Source organism: Oryx dammah, unplaced genomic scaffold (assembly GCF_014754425.2).
Source record: "Oryx dammah isolate SB20612 unplaced genomic scaffold, SCBI_Odam_1.1 HiC_scaffold_5, whole genome shotgun sequence".
NCBI classification, from domain to species: domain Eukaryota; kingdom Metazoa; phylum Chordata; class Mammalia; order Artiodactyla; family Bovidae; genus Oryx; species Oryx dammah.
The window spans coordinates 29833790-29840715 of NW_024070189.1; the positions used below are offsets into that span (position 1 = coordinate 29833790).

General features: G+C 41.1%; 1 protein-coding gene across 3 annotated transcripts in view; it reads right to left on the bottom strand.

The window, feature by feature from the left end:
• Positions 1-6701, bottom strand: part of ZFYVE16 (zinc finger FYVE-type containing 16) — a 67020-nt gene extending 60319 nt beyond the window's left edge. Inside the window, exons 1-2 of one of the 3 annotated variants that reach the window (XM_040239433.1) lie at positions 6515-6701; positions 3362-3480 (exon numbers count right to left, since the gene is read on the bottom strand). The gene's annotated coding sequence lies outside the window, so the exon portion shown is untranslated. Of the gene's footprint in view, positions 1-3361; positions 3481-6233; positions 6435-6514 lie in introns of those variants that run through there. The other 2 variants (XM_040239432.1, XM_040239431.1) reach the window with 2 other exon arrangements.
• Between the last annotated feature and the right edge of the window lie 225 nt (positions 6702-6926).

Genomic DNA, 6926 nt, shown 5'->3' on the forward strand with positions numbered 1-6926 from the left:
CCACTAGCTTTGTTCGTAGTGATGCTTTCTAAGGCCCACTTGACTTCACATTCCAGGATGTCTGGCTCTAGATGAGTGATCACACCATCGTGATTATCTGGGTTGTGAAGATCCTTTTTGTACAGTTCTTCTGTATATTCTTGCCATCTCTTCTTAAAGGTTATAGATAAGTTAAGAGGAAGAAGCTAGAATATGATCCATATGGTAACAAATTTGAGTTGGAGACATCAGAATAAATTCATGTTCACCTTAATATGGACACAGGTGGTTACACATTTGTAATAATTTTTTACTTGTAATATTTATAGATATTATCATAAACCCATTTATCTCTTGCTCCATCAGCTAAAAGGGCCTAAAAGCAAGACAATCCTAGTGGCAACAAACACACTAGTGCCAGTGTGTTTCTTCAACAAAAGGAACCAAGGTTCCTGCAGAAATGGCTGACGCTAAGACTGGGACAGGAAATATATAAGAAGAGCATGGAGTATCTTATAATGCCAGAAAGTAAGGAAATGCATGTGTACATATGTTGCACACAAACAATGAAGGAGGTATGTCAAAATGTGCCTCCCACTCCGTCATTTTCAGAAACTACTAGAAAATGCACTTGGCCAACATGAAGGTAATAGACACCAGGGAAGAAAGAGCTGACATCCTGGAAACAAGCTATCCACCACAGGGGAGAGACAAAAGAAGTTCACAGATGACCATAAAAGGACACTTCAGGAAGACAGATGTGCAACAGGTCTAGGGAGCTACCCATCAAGATGGAGGCAGGGTGACAGAAGAGATGCTATAAAGTAAACAGACAGAGTATCTGATACGTGTGAATCTACCAAAAGATTTACATCTTGTCTGAAAGTTTGTTAACATATTAAAGATAAAAAAAGATATATTAAAAAACCAAGATAATTTTAACTATAGGAAAAACACAAAATTATATAAGAACATATCATTATAATATACTACCCAGCTCAGCTGTACAAAATATTCACATGGCTAAACGATGTGTGCTGTGTGCTCAGTCGTGTCCAACTCTTTGGGACCCTTTGGATTACAGCCTGCTAGGCTCCTCTGTCCATGGGATTTTTCAGGCAAGAATACTGGAGTGGGTTGCCATGCCCTCCTCCAAGGGATCATCCCAACCTGGGGATGGAACCTGCAGCTCCTTGTCTCCCGCACTGCCAGGCAGATTCTTTACCACTGAGCCATCTGGGAAGCCCCTAAAAATTAACATATAATATGCAAACATAAAGGAGAGAAGTGTGGTGTTTAAATGTGGAGGTTGGTATAACAAAACTAAACTCCCATCTTCTGTAATAGGAAGTTGGTAAATAATATCTAAAACTTGTTTACTTTGTGGGACACGATTGAAGCGACTTAGCAGCAGCAGCAGCAGGATGAAGTAGGGGAGAGAGAGAGCTGTATGAAGAAAGCATGTTATTTAAAAACCTAGAGGTGAAAAGAGCTGAATAATTGCTGACTGTGGGGCAACATTTCTCGATAAAGGTTCTGTGAGATAATTAATCCTTAATGCCCTGAGGTATCCACTTTATGTACTGAATTAACATCTCTCCTATGCATCCAGTGTTACTGCAGTTGACCCTTTAACAGAGGGCTACAGGAGCTGACTCTTCATGAAGTTGTGTATAACTTACAGTTGGCCCTCCATATCCACAGTTCCTCAGTGTCTGAAATTCCTCTGTATCCATGGATTCAATCAAGTAGGATCATGTAGTACCGTAGTATTTATTTACTACTGAAAAAAATAAAGGTCCACGAATAAGTGGACCTGCAGTTCAAACTTGAGTTGTTCAAGGGTCAATTGTAGTTACAAATCACCCTTGGGGGAACTGAGAAAACAGTTAGTCAAATTATTTTCTGTTTGTGATTCCGATGAGGAACACTTAGAAAAGTTGCTTCTGCTTTTGCTTCTGCAGAGTGGGATTTATGGGAGAGGATGAGGGCAGAGGGCTGTTTTTCATTATAAGTCTTGAGGTATTACTTGACTTTTTAAATTATGTACAGGTATTCTTTTGATAAATATTACATTAAAAATAAACATAGAAAAAGTAATAAAGGAACTATGAATACAAAATGTATTTAAAAAAATAAAGTGCAGAACTGAAACAATTCTCATTAGAAAAAGCCAGATAATTTTTCTTAAAGAATATAGAATTTATTAAGTAATACTCAATAAAGTGTTTCTACTTACAAAGTATTTCTATCTAAATAGCACTGTACTTCTAAGCACTATGTTCTTTAAAGCACCTAAAAGATACAAAAAGAGTAGGATAATTAAATCATAATCTAATAATTTATAAAAGGTATGATGGGTGTGTGCTTAGTTGCTCAATCATGTCCAACTCTCTGCCACTCCATGGACTGTATCCCACTAGGCTCCTCGGTCCGTAGAATTCTCCAGACAAAATACCAGAGCGGGTTGTAATTTCCTTCTCCAGGAGATCTTCCCAACCCAGGGATCAAACCCTGGTCTCCTGCACTGCAGGCAGATTCTTTACCATTTGAGCCACAAAGGAAGTGTGATACTGAAATCTTTTGACATGAAATCTTATTAAACTGCACATACTTCCCATTTCAATCAAGATTTATTTATTGTGCCAGTAATCTACCTTGTAGAGAAGACACAAAAGAAATACAAGATATACTGCCTATTCTAAGGAATTTTATTTACATGTGCATAATAACCTGTTTTAAGTAGTACCTTTACTCACTTGGTTATTTATGTACACATAGTTTTACAAACAAGTACTTACACTATTTAGTTTTACAAAAATGATTTTTAAAAATCTCTTCATGAGTGAAACCAAATTGGCAACAACGTGGAAGATTTGTCAGAGAACAAAAAAACAACAGTAAGGAGGCTCCTAAAATGGTTCAAGTGAGAGATGATGAGGAGTCTGAACTGAGATAGATTAGACAGAAAGCAAACAGATATAAAAGTGGCTAAAGAATGGTGACTTTTGGAGAGTGAAAACAAGGGAGAAAGCTAGGATTAGCTAGGTTGCCATCACAATTGAGTAGGTGGCTGGCAGTGAAGTGAAATCGCTCAGTCATGTCCAACTCTTTGTGACCCCGTGGACTGTAGCCCACCAGGCTCCTCCATCCATGGGATTCTCCAGGCAAGAATACTGGAGTGGGTTGCCACTGCCTTCTCCAGGGGATCTTCCAGACTCAGGGATCGAACCCAGGTCTGCCGCATTGCAGGCAGACACTTTAACCTCTGAGCCATACGACCAGCTAGGTGGCCAACAGTACCACTGACCATAACAGGCAATACAAAGAGGAGCGGGATTGAGGGAAAACAAGTTTAGGTTTGGACTGGTGTTTGAAGTACCTTGAGAATGTCCTGGGGGAGATGTCCAATGGGTAGTTGAATGTAAGGATCTGCAGGAGGGAGGTCTGAGATAAAGATTTGGAAATTGGCAGCACATAGCTGTTAACAGATGAAATCACCTAGGAAGAGAATACAGAAGAGGACAGGAGCCTGACATCAGATAACTAAAGGTCACAACTGGTGTTCCTAAAGCCACTCTGAAAGAACTCTGCCCAGAGTTCTATGTACTTCTATAGAAAAATGTCCAATATATAATGTTAAAAGACAAAAAAAGAAAAAATCAAATCATAAAACCTCATGCAGAGTACAAACTCATTTTTACAAATAAGTTGTAAAAAAAAAAAATAATAGTATTAGCAAAGGCACAATGAAAAAAACTAGAGGAGCAAAGACCAAACTATTAATAATGGTGTCTGAGATTATATAAGCTTTTCATATCTATATTATATGTCATTATAGTATTTTTTAACAAAAATATACTACTATAAATAGGAAAAAAGTTAATTTTGTTCCTTTCCTTCAAAAAATGATAACATGTATCCTTATAATATAAAAAGATATTACAAATCTTTTAGAAAAACACTTGGACACTGGACCATAAACAGGCAAAAAGTATGAACAAACTAGTAAAATTATGAAAAAAATTCAGTGTACAGTCCGCACTATCAAAGTAACACAAATTAAAATACATACCTTTAGCTGCCTACTAAATCCGAATACAATCTTTCTAATAATAAAAGCACACACGGTTGGTAAAGGTCTGATAAAAAGAGCATCACAGACCCTGATGATAAGAAATAAACTGGTATACTCAGTCAGGGGAACAATATGACGATATATACCAAAAGACCTAAGAAAGATTCCTGAGATTTGATCTAATAATTCTCATTTCATAAATTCAAGAAAATAATTCAAAACAACTAAAACTATTTTGCCAGATCATTAATTAAAACAATCTAGACACCAACATTAGAACACAAAAAATTATGTAGACATCAAAAGTGATGTTTATGTCAAGATATTTTAGGTACATACTCTATGACCTAGCAATTCTACTTCTAGAGAAACACTAGTACTATGCTCAAGAATACATTACAAAAAAAAAAAGAATACATTACAAAGAACTTTCAATGCTGCAGTGTTTGTAATAGTGAAAACTGCAAAGAACCTAACAGTTCATCAATATGAGAACGATTAAATCAGCTTTTTCAAACTGTGGTCTGAGGGCCCCTAAAAACCCCAAATCTTTTGGGGGGTGAGGGCCTTCCTGTCCAAATATTTATCTGCGCAAGGGTGGATTTTCTTAATATGCTTCAGCTTAAATAAGGCAGCACACCAAATGAGATTCTACCTGTCTCCTATAATACCAGATGTTAAAGTGATCTATAAAAAATGTAAAATGAAAAAAGCAAACCTAATATATTTTTAAAAATACTTTAGCTATTTTAAACATTATTTTTAATATATATTTAACTGGTTTATTGTTAATTTTAAATGAATAAATAAAAAATTTTAATTTTCAGTTTCAATTTCTAAAGTAGTATATATACTTCATTAGAAAAACAAAACTCTATCACTCCTCGATAATTTTTAAGTGTAGAAAGGGAAACTGAGACCCACTGGATTAAATAAACTGTGATACTTTCATATCATCTAGTATAGTTAACAGGGAATTTAGTTTCACCTGTAATATAACTATTTCAAAAGATAGTTGGTTCATGTTATCAGTAGCGCAATCAAAATCATAAAGTTATATTTATGAAGTTTGTTTTAAATATGAGGAAATGCTCAAAATATTTTAAGCAAGAAAAGTGGGTAATCCAACTGTATATAAAATATCATCTTCATTAAGAAAATGCCATGGGGAAAAGACTCAGGTAAAAAATTAACTATTGTTGATTACCTTTAACTGTGGGATCATAGTTGATTATTTTCCCTTTTCCTTTATTTTAACATTAAAAATAATTTACACCAAACATGCAGTTTAATATCCGGGGGAGAAAAAAAGGAAAGAAATTAGGTGAAAAATCAGTTCTACTAGATCAAACCACTGAACTTCTGCCAATTCAAAAGACAAGCTCAAAACAATAAATTAAGGAACCTAATTCGATCAACAAGCTGCCTATTTTGTCAAAGAAAAAAATAGTTATCAAATGTGGGGGCTAGAGGGTGCAAGAACACCCTCAGTCTGGAATATAATAATAGGCAATCACAGTAGTACAAATGAAGTTAACAGTTTAAAAGTTAGATCACCTTTTATAATTTTTCAAAGGTACAAAAGAAAACGTAGACGGAAGGAAAACCGCCGCGTCCTTCGGGTCTAAAACAACGAGAAAAAGAACGCCTGGGTGCGGGAACGGGCTTTGCTAGAGCTCGGGCGGCGATGACAGATCGGTCTGCGGGGGCCGAGTCCTTTCGGCGTAGAGGCTGCCACTCTCTTCCGGGGAGCGGCAGCCCCTCCGGGAGGCGCTGCACCCCAACCCCGGCCGGACAGGCGGCCCGGGGGTATGGGGGGCGCTTCTCCCTCCACCCGCCGCGGCCCCAGGGGGTCGCTCCCCGGGGCAGCGCCGAGCACTCCGGGCGGCCCAGGTGGGTGGGACCCGGCAAACAGTCGCCGTGATTGCCACCCTAGCCTGGTCCGGCCCTCCGGGCTTTACCGAGGGGGCCGCTGGGTTTGAGGGTGCTGAATTCCTAGCCAGTTTCAGGGGACTCGGAAAAGGAATGGCTCCTGGGGCCCCAAGGCTCAGCCCCTGGAGGCGCAGGAGGGCCAGACCCAGGGCCCAGCGCAGCGCGACCAGCGGCCACCCCGCCCCCTCCGTGAGGGCAACAGGGGTGAGGAGAAGCCACGACGCCTGTAACAGAGAACTCTTACCTCCCCACACGACTGCGGGGCTCTCGGATGACCTACGGAGACGCCGCGCGGAGGAGTGAAGGGCGACCCCGACCGGGAGTCCAGGGAGTACTAGACGTCGGCTCAAGGTTTGTTTCCAACCCCTATCCTCCGCGACCGGGGTAAAACAGCAAGCGCAGGCGCAGAAGAGGCTTTCCTCTGACTCGCACGCCCCCTCCTTCGGCGTCCGCAGCCTCCAGTATCGCAAGGCGCCTGCGCGCTGCGATGCAGGGGGTCTAAGCCCCGGGCCCCGGGCTTCTTACCGGAAATGCCTGAGGAGGCTCTGGGGTCTCGCGAATCCCGGGAAAATCGGCCGTAGGTGGGGAGCCGGTTTCTCACTAGAGGCCTTCGAGCCGAGATCCGGTGGCGACCGGCGTCATTGTCCGGCTTCTTTCGTCCTTCGCTGACCTAGACGCGGCTCCCCCCGCCCCCCACCCCCAGCCTCCTGCGTCCTCCGGCCTGTACTGGACACACCCGCCGGCTGGGCAGCCAACCCGGCCTGCTCCCCCCGCCCCCGGCGCGGCTGTTATCCCGGAAAACCTCACTTTTTTTTTTTTTTTTTTTTTTGCTTCAGACTAGTTTTGCAACCACCCCACCCGCCTCCTCCTGGCAGCAACAGAAATGCTCCTAACCCACTGCCAAGCCTTAAGCCCTCCAGCTGACTGGCCATTCCCG